The sequence below is a fragment of the Ascaphus truei genome, chromosome 8, assembly GCF_040206685.1.
Source record: "Ascaphus truei isolate aAscTru1 chromosome 8, aAscTru1.hap1, whole genome shotgun sequence".
NCBI classification, from domain to species: Eukaryota; Metazoa; Chordata; class Amphibia; order Anura; family Ascaphidae; genus Ascaphus; species Ascaphus truei.
In genome coordinates, this window is record NC_134490.1 from 87,860,795 (window position 1) to 87,877,239 (window position 16,445).

Here is a 16,445-nt window from a genome sequence, read left to right on the forward strand (position 1 = left end):
CAGCTTCCTGGTTCCTGGGGCCTACTCTTTCCCTAATCTAGAGAGGCCGTGTCCTGGTTCCTGCGCTGAAACAGAGGATTCCCCAGCCCTCTCAGGACTCTTGCGCTGTGCACGGGTTTACCCGTGCAGCTAGGCGGTGTGTATATCTGGTCTGTCTTCCACCTCCTGAGACCAGTACCATGGGCCATGGTCACCGCACGCGCAGAGGCCACCCCAGCGCTCCTAAGCTGAAGCGGGGCTTTCCTGACTCCCTGTTGCCGAACTCCTGCTTGGACAATGTTTATCCTGACGTCTCCTGTCCTGACCCTGGCTTGTACAACGACGATGCTGACCTCTCCAATCCTGATCCTGCTACATATGACTACGAACTGCGCAATCCGGATCAGCCTGCGCGGTCTCAGGTAGGTGCTTTTACAACTCCACCTCAGCCTCGCGGTCCGACCCTGGTTTGTGGCGAGCAGAACCCTGACACTTGCTTTTCCCTCCTTTGAGGTTCACACTGTCCAGATCTTCTCTCCTCTCCCTGTCCATGTGGCGGTCATCTATCGCCCACCTACCTCTACTCATCCCCCTTCTGCCTTTCTCTCTCACTTTGAATCCTGGCTCTCTTTCTTTCTGACCTCAGACTCCCCTGTTCTTCTCCTTGGGGACTTCAATTGCCACATTGATGACCCCTCTCTCCCTTGGGCTTCCCGCTTTCTTTCTCTAACCTCTTCTTTTGGCCTTCAACAGTGGACTGCAGCCAGCACCCACAAGGATGGCCACTACTTAGACCTGGTTTTCACTAAAAACTTCTCTCTCTCTGATTTCTCCATTTCCCCTTTTCCTCTCTCTGACCATCACCTCATCTCATTCTCTCTATCTCGCTTCTCCCCTTCTCCACCTCCATCTACACCCCGGTTCTGCAGAAACCTGCGCTCTATTCACTTACCTGACTTTGAGTCCACTTTACACTCCTCCCTCTCCTCTCTCAGCTCTGCTACAGACCCTGACAACCTGGTCAGGAACTACAACTCTGCCTTGTCCTCCTCTCTTGATCTACATGCCCCGCTTTCTCTCTGCCACCCTCGCCCTTCTAACCCTAGACCCTGGTTAAATTCCCACATGCGCATGCTGCGTTCCTCCACTCGTTAATCTGAATGCCTCTGGAGGAAATCTCATTCTCTCGCAGACCTCCTTCACTACAAATTTATGCTATCCTGTTTCAACTCTGCCCTCTCGCAAGCTAAACAAGCCTACTTTTCTTCACTAATCAACATGCACAAGTCTAACCCACGCCGACTGTTCTCTGTCTTTGATAGTCTACTCAAACCACCCTCAGCTGCCTTTCCTTCCTCCATCTCCGCTCAGGACTTTGCTGATTATTTTAAGGAAAAGGTGGAATCCATATGTCAGAACATCCCCTCTGTATCTTCCTCCCATCCTAGACCTCTTTCTAACTATCCTCCTGCCTTCCTTGACTCTTTTTCCACTGTCTCAGAGGAGGATGTGTCGCTGTTGATCACCTCTTCTCCCTCTACCACTTGCCCTCTTGACCCCATTCCCTCCCATCTCCTAAAACCTCTTGCTCCTACTATAATCCCTACGCTCACACACATTTTTAACTCTTCCCTCTGCTCTGGAACCTTTCCATCCTCCTTCAAACATGCAACAGTCATACCATTACTCAAAAACAGCAAGCTTGACCCTACCTGTCTTTCTAACTATCGACCTGTCTCCTTCCTGCCTTTTGCCTCTAAACTCCTTGAACGTCTTGTATTCTCTCGCTTGCTCCATATTCTCAACACCTATTCTCTCCTAGACCCTCTACAATCTGGCTTCCGCACTGCTCACTCCACGGAAACAGCCCTCACTAAAATAACTGACGACCTCCATGCTGCCAAAGACAGAGGTCATTACACTCTGCACATATTACTCAACCTCTCTGCAGCATTTGACACTGTGGACCACCCTCTTCTCCTTCACATTCTCCATACTCTTGGTATTCGGAACAAAGCTCTATCCTGGATCTCATCCTACCTCTCCCATCGTACTTTCAGTGTCTCTTCTGCTAACATCTCCTCCTCCTCTATTGATCTCTCTGTAGGGGTACCCCAGGGCTCTGTCCTGGGACCTCTTCTCTTTTCTCTGTACACACTCTCTCTAGGTGACCTAATCACATTTTTTGGGTTTAATTACCCCCTCTATGCTGACGACACACAAATATACTTTTCAACACCCGACCTTACACCTGCTGTACAAACCAAAGTTTCTGAATGTCTCTCTGCTATATCATCCTGGATGACCCTCCGCCGCCTTAAACTCAACATGGCTAAAACAGAGCTCCTCATACTTCCTCCCAAACCTGGCCCTACTACTTCCTTCCACATTACTGTTGGAAATACGATCATTCACCCAGTAGCCCAAGCACGCTGCCTAGGGGTCACACGCGACCCTTCTCTCACATTCGCCCCTCACATACAAAACATTTCTAAAACCTGTCGCTTTTTCCTCCACAATATCACAAAGATAAGCCCTTTCCTCTGTTGCTCTACTGCTAAAACTCTGACTCAGGCCCTCATTCTCTCCCGTCTTGATTACTGTAACCTCCTGCTGTCCGGCCTTCCTGCCTCTCACCTGTCTCCCCTACAATCTATCCTAAACGCTGCTGCCAGAGTCATGCTACTCTTTTCTAGATCTGTCTCAGCATCTCCCCTCATGAAATCCCTCTCCTGGCTTCCGATCAAATCCCGCATCTCACACTCCATTCTTCTCCTCACTTTTAAAGCTTTACACTCTTCTGCCCCTCCATACATCTCAGCCCTAATTTCTCGTTATGCACCATCCAGACTCTTGCGTTCTTCTCAAGGATGTTTTCTTTCTACCCCCTTTGTATCTAAAGCCCTCTCCCGCCTTAAACCTTTTTCACTGACTGCCCCACACCTCTGGAATGCCCTTCCCCTCAGTACCCGACTAGCACCCTCTCTATCCACCTTTAAGACCCAACTTAAGACACTCTTGCTTAAAGAAGCATATGAATAGCACTGTGGATATTCTGAACACATGATACATAAAGCTTGGCCCCCTGCAGACGCACTTACCAGAACTCCCTCCTACTGTCTCTGTACGTTCTCCCTACCTACCAATTAGACTGTAAGCTCCTTGGAGCAAGGGCTCCTCTTACTTAATGTTACTTTTATGTCTAAAACACTTATTCCGATGATCTGTTAATTATATTATCTGTTATTTATTTGATTAACATGTGAATTACTACTGTGAAGCGCTATGTACATTAATGGCGCTATATAAATAAAGACATACAATACAATAGAATACTCTATGACTTAGGGGCTAGGTTTTTGGGCATCCAAAGGGTTAAGGTAAAACCCCTGGGGGGATTGCTGCTTTAAACAGCAGGCCAGGAATTATTTGTTTTTTTATAAACTGCCCTTACTTTTTTTTTAACTTATTTAGTTATTATTGAGAAATGTCCAACTTTAAATACTGAACATGGCAGTGCATTACAGACAAGTGAATCCTTTGTGAACACAAAAACAAAAAAACACTACAACATACCCTGCAATACTATACTTTTACCTAAATAATATGTGTGTAATAGTACTTTTATGAGTGGTATTTACAGCCAAATCTCTAGACGTCTTGCCTTGACTCTTTCCTTTTTTGATATTTTAGTGAAGGAAGATGTGATTTTCTGAAGCCAGCATGCTAGAAGAAGTGTCAGGGACAAATACAGTAAAGGATTTAAAAATGATTGGGATAGGTATAAATAATTCAGAAAATAGCTAACAATGGTTAATATAAGTTAAAATTGAAGTAGAACACTGATTTTGAAATAAGTCAGTTAAATGGGCATACACTGTGTAATATTTCTGTCAAACTATAGATTTAATTATATGAACGAGAGAAAATACAATTGAAATGTGGATGAGGATGATGAGAATTAAGCAATGAATAGCATAGCCGCTATAATCCAAACTGCCCAATATCTATCTGTCCTGGGGGCCCATTATTGTGCACAAGTCCTTTCTCCTATACACCAAGTTTTTGTCCACTTTTTTGACTGTGTAGAAAACGTGGTACATTTACTTCAATTCAGTGAGCCATTCACTACATTGAAACAAGTCTGGGCTAGTTCAGATATTAAAACCCCTATTTAAATATATAGCCCTTCACCGGTTCACTTAGACCATGTACAATGGCGGCGGGGGCCCATCTGTTACTACTTGGGCTACATCAAATGGAATTTAGTACTGGAGGTTTATCATAGGTACAGTAAATAAAAATATCACTCGTGGTGCAGTTGCATGAAACGGTGGATTGTTTTTGTCACTTTTTTACCCATTATAAATTTTAATGTCTGGTTATATCATAGGTACCTAATTTAATGTCTGGTTATATCATAGGTACCTAATTTAATGTCTGGTTATATCATAGGTTCCTAATTTAATGTCTGTTATATCATAGGAACCTAATTTAATGTCTGGTTATATCATAGGTTCCTAATTTAATGTCTGGTTATATCATAGGAACCTAATTTAATGTCTGGTTATATCATAGGTTCCTAATTTAATGTCTGGTTATATCATAGGTTCCTAATTTAATGTCTGTTATATCATAGGTACCTAATTTAATGTCTGGTTATATCATAGGTTCCTAATTTAATGTCTGGTTATATCATAGGTTCCTAATTTAATGTCTGGTTATATCATAGGTACCTAATTTGATGTCTGGTTATATCATAGGTTTTGTAATTTAATGTCTGGTTATATCATAGGTTCCTAATTTAATGTCTGGTTATATCATAGGTTCCTAATTTAATGTCTGGTTATATCATAGGAACCTAATTTAATGTCTGGTTATATCATAGGTTTTGTAATTTAATGTCTGGTTATATCATAGGTACCTAATTTAATGTCTGGTTATATCATAGGTTCCTAATTTCATGTCTGGTTATATTATATTATTTATTTATTTATAAAATATTTTACCAGGAAGTAATACATTGAGAGTTACCTCTCGTTTTCAAGTATGTCCTGGGCACAGAGTAAAACAAATAGTACATGGTTACAAATACAGTTACATAAATGAACAGGGTATACATTATATACAAGACATTGCATGCACAGTTAAAGAAAATATATATTATGAGCGTATGAAACAGTTACAGAGCAGATTAAAGTGTGAGACAGCCTTAGATTTGAAAGAACTTAAACTGGTGGTGGATATGAGAGCCTCTGGTAGGTTGTTCCAGTTTTGGGGTGCACGGAAGGAGAAGGAGGAACGTCCGGATACGTTGTTGAGCCTTGGGACCATGAATAGTCTTTTGATGTCTGATCTCAGGTGATAAGTGCTGCATGTGGTAGGGGTGAGGAGCTTGTTCAGGTAGCTGGGTAGCTTGCCCATGAAGAATTTAAAGGCAAGACAGGAAAGGTGAACTTTGCGCCTAGACTCTAGTGCTGACCAATCTAGTTCTTTGAGCATTTCGCAGTGATGTGTGTTGTAGTTGCATTGGAGAACAAAACGACAAATTGAATTGTAGAGGGTGTCAAGTTTGCTAAGGTGGGTTTGAGGAGCCGAGCAATATAGTATGTCTCCATAGTCAATAATTGTCATTAGCATCTGCTGTGCGATACGCTTTCTGACCAGGAGACTAAGGGAGGATTTGTTCCTGTAAAGTACCCCTAGTTTGGCATAGGTCTTGGTTGTCAGGGTATCAATGTGCATCCCGAATGTTAAGTGGGAGTCAAACCATATGCCCAGGTATTTAAAACTAGTAACAGGAGTTAGGGTGGTGTTAGTGTTGGTTCTAATCAGGAGCTCAGTCACTGGAAGCTTTACAAATTTAGTCTTGGTCCCAAATACCGTTGTTACAGTCTTGTCAGTGTTTAAAAACAGTTTGTTTTGGGAAATCCAGTTTTCGAGTCTCAAAAAGTCAGACTGAAGTATGTGTTGAAGGTCAGAGAGGCTATGACTGTGTGCATATAGGATTGTGTCATCTGCATACATGTGTATTGAGGCTTATCATAGGTTTCGTAATTTAATGTCTGGTTATATCATAGGTTTCGTAATTTAATGTCTGGTTATAGCATAGGTACCTAATTTGATGTCTGGTTATATCATAGGTACCTAATTTGATGTCTGGTTATAGCATAGGTACCTAATTTGATGTCTGGTTATATCATAGGTACCTAATTTGATGTCTGGTTATAGCATAGGTACCTAATTTGATGTCTGGTTATAGCATAGGTACCTAATTTGATGTCTGGTTATAGCATAGGTACCTAATTTAAAGTCTTGGTGCATAAATCACGCTCACATGTGCACAGAGGTCTCTATGTATCAAAGTGCAAATTCTGCTCTGAAAAATACCTATGCCAGGCAGTGCCAATGTATTAATCAAAGTTGTGCCATTTTCAGGTATGTCTATGGGGGCTATGCACTAAGCTCCGTTAAGTCACTTTTAGAGCGCAAAGTGTTCTTAGAACGTGCTTTTGCGCTCAACCCGATGCACTAAGCACTATGCACTAAGCAACGCAAACAGGCACTTTGCGCTCTAAAAATGATTTTTTCAGGAATTTTTTCTAAGTCCAACTTTGCTTGTTCGCAACCCTGTTTGCGTTAAATTCTGCCCTTAAGCGGGATGCACTAAGCAACGCAACCTTAGCAAACGCGAAAGTTGTGTTGATCAGAACACGTCAGGTCAGAGTAGACGCAAAGAAATCTGGACTTAGAAAAAATTATTGCTTTTCATTTTTGCATGCGCAAAACCCATACAGCAGGCCGGCGGGTGTCCCCGGCTGACCCGCGGGGGTCCCCGCGGGAGTTCCGGGGTCCCTGCGGGCCTGCAGTACCACTGTTGCACCTCCAAAAATAATAAACAATAATTATAACTAAATACACCCCCTTAACACATACTATACAGTAATGGGCAAAATTACTATTATCCATATATGGATAATAATGCATTTGCCCATTTTAAATACATATAACATTCAATAAATACAGTAAAAACATATTACACTTACCTTTTACAGGCACCCACGATGAAGGCCATCTTCATCCTCATCTTCATCCTGCCCATGCCCCTCCGGTGCTGCAAAACATGCACAACAATCACAATAGCCAATGTAATGTCCCCTAACCCCTTAATCACCATAGCGGTTATTAACCGCTACAGGCATTAAGGGGTTAACCCACCCTCACCCACCACTCGTGAGGCCTACATGCCCTCCCCCACTAACCCCCCCACCCCATGTTATTTGGCCGAATAAAAAAAAAATGATGACGTAATTTAAAGGCAATGAAAGCACAGCCAATCAGAATGGCTTTGCTTCAATTGCCTTTAAGATGATGTCATGAAAAGAAACATGTCCGGCCTCACATGGTACGGTAGCCAATCAGAGCGTGGGAACTCCATCCCAACTCTGATTGGCTCTAGTAGACCATGTGACAGAGGCTTGGGGGAGAACGGATGTGACGTCATTGAAAGCCTGTCACATGGTACTAGAGCCAATCAGAGTATAATAGTTATTTTGCACATTATTGTACTGTATGTGTTGGGGGGGGGGTGCATGTATGTATTTAATGTATAGGCCCAGTTTATTTTTTTTACATGCATGAGACCTCTGGAGACCACCTGAGGTATCCTCGGGTATCTCACGGGTACCAGGCTGCGTGGTCCATGGGGGACACCTGCGGGGAAGAACCGGTGGCCCCACATCTGTGGGGGCACCGCGGACCCATAGTGTGCGGGGAAGAACCGGTGGCCCCACATCTGTGGGGGCACCGCGGACCCATAGTGCCCACCCGTGGGTCGCCAGACCTGTGGGAACCACCCGAGGCCCCTCAGACACCTGTGGGTCTGACCCGGGGCTCCCAGACATCCGCGGGCCTACCGTGGGGACCCAATTGTGGCCCACGGTGACCCGCGGAGACCACCTGGGGGCCATGGTGCCTGGCGGGACCCACCAACAGGCCTCCAGAAACTGTATGAAACAAGTTGCTGGTAACCTGTAAGGTCTGTCAGGTGACCCATCAGGCTCACCGGGGACTCGCGTGGGCCTGGGGTATGAAACCTGTATGTAAAAGGATAAATCATGTATTTATGGGGGGGCACGGGGTGGGTTATGTATTTAATAAATAGAATGATGTTTATTGTGGGACTGGGTATTGTTTTTATTGTGGGTACTGGGGGTGGGGGGAGGGGGTATTGGCCCCAAGGGTATGTGGGTAGGCCTTCCTTGTGGGTAGTGGGTGAGGGTGGTTAGGCCTCATTGGGTGGGGGGGTTAGTGGGGGAGGATATGTAGGCCTCCCGAGTGGTGGATGAGGGTGGGTTAACCCCTTAATGCATGTAGCGGTTAATAACCGCTATGGTCATTAAAGGGTTAGGGGACATTACATTGGCTATTGTGATTGTTGTGCATGTTTTGCAGCACCGGAAGGGCATGTGCAGGATAAAGATGAGCATGAAGACGGCCTTCATCGTGGGTGCCTGTAAAAGGTAAGTGTAATATGTTTTTACTGTATTTATTGTAGTTTATATTTATTTAAAATGGGCAAATGCATTATTATCCATATGTGGATAATAGTAATTTTGCCCATTATAGTACTGTATGTGTTAGGGGGCGGGGGGGATGTGTGTTGTTTATTGGGGGCAATTGTCCCCAATAAACATGCTAATGTGCCTTAACCCCTTCATTGCCTTAGCGGCTATCCGCTAAGGTAATGAAGCTGCATTAATGTAAATTTTAATAATAGTGTGCGGGAGCAGGGGGTCCCCTGAGCTGAACCGCATTGATTTCTGCCTCAGAGACCCCCTGCTTCCCGAGTTACAGGCCCCGGTTTGGGGCATCGGTGCCAGTGTGGACGCCATTTTTATAGAGCCCACGTCGCGTCTTGGACGCTATTAAGATGGCGGCGGCACTGTCACCCGATGCCCCATACCGGGGCCTGTAACTCGGGAAGCAGGGGGTCTCTGAGGCAGAAATCAATGTGGTTCAGCTCAGGGGACCCCCTGCTCCTGCACACTATTATTAAAAATACATTAATGCTGCTTCATTGCCATAGCGGATAACCGCTACGGTAATGAATTATTGTTTATTGTTATGTGTGTTTTTATACTAGTGTAGATGTGCAGGGGGTCTCCTGAGCTAAACCGCATTGGTTTGAGCCTCGGGGACCCCCTACTTCAGGAGATATAGGCCCCTTTATGGAGTGCCGGTATCCCCTGCAGAATTTAAATGTCCCGGTCACGTGACGCGGGAGCTTTAAAGTGCAGAGGATACCGGCACCCCATAGCGGGGCCTATATCTCCGGAAGTAGGGGGTCCTCGGACATGAAACCAATGCGGTTCAGGTCCTGAGACCCCCTGCTCATGTACACTATTATTAAAATGTATTTATTTAGTGTATGATTGCCTGTAACAGCCTTGCATGGAGATACAGAATCTCCATGCAAATGTTACATGCGGCTTTTTTTTCTATCAGCTAGCGTATGTAAAGGTTCAGAACGCTAGCATGGGGAAAAAAAGCAACTCGTATGCTGTGGCTATTCTGAGCTATTTTGAGCAGATACGTTAAAAAATGGCCTCAAGGCCTTAGTGAATCGCGTCCCCGGCCTCAGTTTTTAACGAACCTGCTTTTTTGCCAAATCAGAACGCAAAGCCATTGAGCTTAGTGCATAGCCCCCTATGTCTCCATGAGATGAGATGAGGGATTTATGGAGCCAGCGGGAGTTAGAATTGAGGTTACATTTACATATTGGCGCAGGTCTATGTATTAAAAAATGTGCGACTTGCGTTACTTTTTTTGACGGTTATCTGCATTGGTTTTCTCTGTTTGTTGTTGTGCCAAATAATTAATCCAAATTCTAAAACAGTAGAAATACACTTCATGAATAAGTCGCATTTCAGACAGAAAAAAAATGCTATTTTTATTATGGAATTGCATTAGTGCACATGTACCTCTGGATACACAGAGCCCAAAAGTTTTAGGTAATATTTAAACTCAAGAACATTGTTTCCATGTAATAAAAACCAAATAGTAACTGATACAAGCTGGTTACAGTTTCATACACGATTAATAATACAAATCTAATAAGAATTTCAACTAAAACCAGGAGTATTTATATCACGCTTGTACATTTTTGCCCTTTCACTGCTATAAAGACTTTCAAACGTATTCAGAATCTAATCTATCTATCTCAATGTCTTGCATGGTGCATACAAAGAGCGAACTCTGCTCCTATGCGCTTTTTAAAACCTCCAAAAGGTGGAGCGACAAATCAAGGAAAGGCGATGTCAAAGAGCCAAGTCTATAGCTGTTTTCTGAAAGTGGGATGATTTTTGATATTTCTGATGGATATGGGGAGGGAATTTCATTCCCTGGCTCCCTGTACTGAAAGGGCACGTCCAGCTCGTCTAGTGTGTTTGAATCTGGGGATTTTTATAAGTTGCGGGTTTTGGGATCGTAGATTCAAGGTGGGTCTGTTGAATTTAAATTTTGTTTGCAAGTAGAGTGGTCCTGTGTGATGGAGCTCCAGGTGAACCATAGTGAGGGCTTTAATTGGTAGGAAACCAGTGAAGTTTTCTAAATTGAGGGGAGAAACAAATGTAGATACATTAACAAAAGAATTTACAAAACAAAACAAAAAACATTAGTTTATGGGTGTATGTTAAAATTATGAATTAATGATGAGGTTTGTTTTCCTTGCCAGTTTTGGGTCCTTAAGAGAATTTAGTCTGTAACATAGACCTGCATTGTCACTTTTGGAGAAGTACCCATAATAATCACTTAAACTTAAGCAGGTGTAACATCTTTTATTTTATACTTCAGCTGGATTTGTGAGTTCAACTTCTCGCATGCTTTAGAAAACATTGTTGGTGTTAACATGGCCCGAAATGTAAATTAAGTGATTGAAGTGTTAACAGAAATGAGAGCATTATTTTAGATACTGTACCTTACAGAACCAATCTCTGAGGTTTTAAAGTCAGCTTTGAACCTTTCTAAAATGTGTGAAAAACAGTTGCAAAGACAAAACAACATTTAGCAAAATGCAGATTAGAAGACAAAGCCTGTTTAATTAAATTATCTGTATTATTCATGTGGACTTCACAACAGAAAAACGCTCTTTTTAGAATTAAGCAATTACAGGAGGATTTTGTCTGTTCTACAGCAATAAATAAAACAACCTGAACATAACATGTCAACAAATGACATGACAAAACTACAGTAGCTCAACCAGGTTTAAAGTTTTAAACTTTTAGGATCACCTCTGCCTGTAGAAGGGATTATGTTAATCCTGACAGCATTCAATGCAGCCAATATCAGGTTTAAATACATTCTGTACTGACCATCAATGTGGTAATGAATAAAAGTACAAACATTTTTTATTGAATTATTATTGATAATATTCGTCTTCAAGGAGTGCGGTCAGATTCTATAGGTGTGCTGGTCTGTCTGAATAACTACCTTATAGTGTGTTAGGTGGTCATTTCTTTAATATTACATTTTGTTAGCATCGAACTGTATTTGCAAAACTGGCACAAAAAGAAGCAACAGAGTAAAAATAAAACCATTTTTTTTTGCAGCTGGGGTACATAGTCTCTGTGTCTTAATTTTTTATGATCTCACTCATTTCAACTACCTCTCCTGTCCCTACCTCCGCCAACTATGTCTCTTGGTCATCTCTTTGGCCCTTGTTCAATATGATGAGAAGTAGGTAGCACACATGTACCAGTGTAGTAATTTCTATTATGAACTAGCTGAGAGACCCGGCGTTGCCCGGGATGTAATGTTCCTGCTCTCCTCTCTGTCTTTTTCCCTGTCTGCCCTCTCCCTCTGCCCTCTCTCTCTTTCCCTGTCTCCCCCCATCTCTCTCTCTTCCCCCGTCTCCCCCCCACCCTCTCTCTTCCCCTGTCTCCCCCCTGTCTGTTTGTCCCCCGTTCCCATCAATCCAGCTCCCCCCCCTTTACAGGTCCGGTCCCTCCCCCCCATTTACCAGTTCGGTCCCCTGACCCCTTTCCAGGTGGGTGTGCGTGCGCGTCAGTAGGTGGGTGTGCGCGTGCGTCAGTCGGTGGGTGCGCGTGCGCGTCAGTCGGTGGGTGTGCGCGCGCGTCAGTCGGTGGGTTTGCATGTGCGTCAGTCGGTGGGTGCGCGCGCGCATCAGTCGGTGGGTTTGTACGAGCGTCAGTCGGTGGATGTGCGCGTGCGTCAGTCGGTGGGTGTGCGCGCGTGTCAGTCGGTGGGTGTGCACGCGCACACACTTCATGGCTCACAAATTTGTGCAGGGGCAAGAAATGGCGCCGCGCAGGAGACACGCGGCCGCCCCAGCGCGAGCATACTCTCCCCCGGCGCCACCTACCCCAAACACACCACCACAGCCCTCCTGCTGTGCTGGAGGCTACACCGCGCGGGGAACCTGCGCACCCGCCCCCCGATTACGGCCGGAGCCCCCACCCCAACCGCCAGCCAACAGTAGCCGGACCACTGGGGGCGAAGGCAGCACCGCCGCGCGGGAGACACGCGGGAGACACGAGCTCCCGGCCGAGCACACTGTCCCTGGCGCCAAACCACCACCGACCATCTGCTGTGATGGAGGCGGCAGTGCGCGGGCAACGCGCGCCCCCGATCCGTCGAGCGGGAGGGGATCAAGCGGCCGCACCAACGGCTCCTAGAGATCACACTCTCCCCCAGGCATCGCCACTTGGATTAGGACGGGGGGCGGCTCGCAACCAGCAAGTGCACAGTGATCGCCCCCCCCTCCCCCCCCGCCGGCATCAACCGCGCAGGCCCAACTGGACAACGGGACTCCGGGTAAGGGACCCACCGTGCCGAATTATTTCAGCTGACGGGGGAGAGTGACGGGCGTGTGTGTGTGTGTGTCCCTGTGTGTGTGTCCCTGTGTGTGTGTCCCTGTGTGTGTGTCCCTGTGTGTCCTTTGGCCCGTCACTCCGCCTCAGGCCAATGAGAGGTGTGCGGGGGCGGGCGGGCCAAGGGACCAATGAGATTTCCCCTTGGGACACCGGACATCCAGGCAGGCATACAGTGTTTTCACTAATATAGTATAAGATAGAGTTTATGCATCATAACTATGCATTATCCTGCATTACTAAATTGAATAGGAGATTTGTTTCCAGCTTTCACTCATTTTGTCATTATTTCCTAGCTTTCATCCTCTACAGTGTATCTGGCTCTTATTTAATATAGGGAGAAGCAGGTAACATACCCTGTATAGGCTGTCCATGTATTTCTTATACTCTTTCCATTGCCTTTATTTCTCACTCACTTCATTGATCTTTGTCTTTTTCCCTTCTCCTTCAGTCTACCTCTGTTCCTTTTAGATCTAAGCCTTGCCATGACATACAACGCGTGAGTGAGCCAAACGGTTTCATGTAGTGCTGGAAAGTGTCTTATGGCATAGGAGAGAGATTTATATATATAAGCATATTTCACAGGTATCTGGTGTATTTGTCTGCTAATTGAATATTAACAAAAACTCTGCAAATAATTTGCTAGCAAAATTTTGATATATTTTCTCATCTCTATCTATATCCTTTCATATCTGTCTCTATCCTTGTGGTCATCAGTCTCCTTGATAGCTGTCCAGTGGTAAAACAAAGAATGGGCAGTTTTTCATTACTTAGGGCTAAAGCAGCAATACCTGGAAAATCAATAAAACCTATATGTTGAAGTATAATAATGTATAGGGAAGCCTTTATTGTATGTAAAATGTAGTAAAATTGGGGTGGGGGAGGAAGGGAGAGAGGAAGCTTTTGCCAAAGTCTATAATGGGGTGAACGGTGCTAGGCGCTAAGATACTGTATACGTAGTACTATGGTTGTGTAGCGCACAGCATCCAAAAACGAAGGCAGGTCTGGCGAAAACTTTCTTTATTTGAAGCAAGGCATAAAAAGAGGGACGCAGCCCTTCAACGCGTTTCGTGCAAAGCACTTTGTCAAGAAGTGCCTTTACACGATATACAGCCACTTAAATACAGGAGATCGCTCAACTCTCGCGAGATGCGATGACATCATCAGACCGCTATTAACCAATGAGACAACCATACCCCGCGCATGCGCGACGCGATCGAGCCCTGCACAACAACAATCACGGCAAACCATCTGTCTCACTGCAGTTGCGTGTATCTCAGCTGGTAGACACACCGCTAATCAGGAGACCAGCCCTGGCTGCTTAAACCGTGCATACCGGACCCTCCGCCCCGCGCATGCGCAAATAGGTGCTCTCAAATGCCTTCCCTATTGATGAATCAACGCATACGAGCCGCCAAAAATAATATGGCATACTCACATACATCGTCCCACCAAGAGAGGCAATAACCAATTAATACAATACATATATAAAAAAACGATCTATTTCTACACATACTGCGATGAGTTCGGCCATCAATGTAACCATATATCAAAACATGAAATATAAATTTTTATTATCTATAAATAAAACTAAACTAAACTTAAATATGACCTTAAAATAAAAAGTATACTGCTATACTCATGTAAAAACAAATGTGCTCCCTACTGATGACTGATGATCATTGTATCTAAATAAAGCAGTACTTGAATATTAATGTTTTACTGTTGTGGAGAACCCAATAGGAAAAAACATGAGTGACAATAGAGAACATCTATACACACAATTATATACATGAAGCATTAGTATGAATTATTATGCTATGAGGTAACAACAATATAATACACTTGGTTGTTATATATTCGTGCCTGTTTTTGAGCAAATATTTTTCCCCATATTGGATATTTTATGTCATTAGTATAGTTAATAACAGTTTTTATCCCCATCTAATCAACTGTTTATTCACAAAAGAATACTAAATCACTTATGCAGATTATTTTAAGTCCACATTGAATATTTCAATATATCAAGATGTGAAATAAGTTTACACTTCAATATATCAAGTTATCAAGAGATCAGGTCGGTTCCCATGGACAATTATCAGATTAATATAATATTCATTAGTATACTCAACAATTTTTATATACATATGGACAACAACCATCTCTGCCCTAACATTCATACTTATTTTAAGAAATGGTTTATTGTCCACTCCACATTGATTCCCTCCGGGAACCTTGTTCTGAGTGTAAAAATCCAAAAGGACTCTCTACAATTCAGAGTATTGAGAATATCACCCCCTCTCTCTGGTTTTTTAACTTTCTCTAGACCCATGAACGAAAAGTTCCTAATGCTGCCCTTGCTGCATAGTGTAAAGTGCTTTGATACAGGATGTTCCAGATCCCCTTTACGAATTAGTCTACAATGTTCTTGCATTCTTATTTTCAGAGCTCTCGTAGTTCTACCAACATATCTCTTCCCACAGCCACAACTAATTAGGTACACTACAAAGTTTGTATTGCAATTAATATAGCTCCCAATGTTGTATTTTTTATGTGGACTGTGGGAAAAGAAATGTTGCGAGGGCCTCATGAACTGACACATGTTGCAGCTATTGCATCTATAGGAGCCTTTGGTCATGAACCGGTCAGGTTCACCCACCTTGGTGGATATGACACTTGGTGAAATGAATGCGGCTAGTGTCTTGGCTCGCCTGTATACACATTTCGGGCCCGAGTTCGTGTACTCACTTAGAATGGGATCCATTCGTAATAATTCCCAATGTTTGTTAATGATCTCTCGAACCTGACCACTTGATCTATTAAATTGAGATATAAATAGGGGGCACACCTTATCACTTTGGTGAATTGTGTTCTTCCCCCTTTGTTCGTTCCTCACTCTGGACCCAGGGGGCAAAATAGTTTTTCTATCAATTTTCATTACCTCTTGTACAGTTGATTGGAGGGTCTCCTGATCATACCCTCTTTCTATGAACTTTTTGGTCAGCACCTCAGACTGGGCCCTGAAATCACTCATCGAAGAGCAAATCCTTCGTAGTCTGAGGTACTGACCTTTGGGTATTCCTTTGACCACTGATCTGGGGTGGCAGCTGTCCGCTCTCAGAAATGAAATTCTCGAGTTCGTTTTTGTGTATACATCCGATTGTATTGTATTTTCTATATCTATATAAAATAGAATGTCAAGGTAGCTGATATGTTGTGCGTGATAATTTATTGTGAAGTGAATATCTAATGTGTTGTTATTAATATGATTGAAAAATTCTAATAGTGTTTCTGTGCTCCCGTGCCAAATAAAAATAAGGTCATCAATGAAACGTTTATAGAAAATAATATGGTGTCTAAACAGATTGGTGCTATTATAAATGAAAGTGTGCTCCCACCATCCCATAAACAAGTTGGCATAGGAGAGGGCAAAACTTGTCCCCATTGCCGTCCCCCGAAGTTGCAAATAAAACTTGTGCTCAAAAAGAAAATAATTGTGTGTGAGAAGAAAAAGTATAGATTCCATAATAAATGTAGTCATTGGTAAGGAGCTACCTGGACATTCTATAAAGTGTC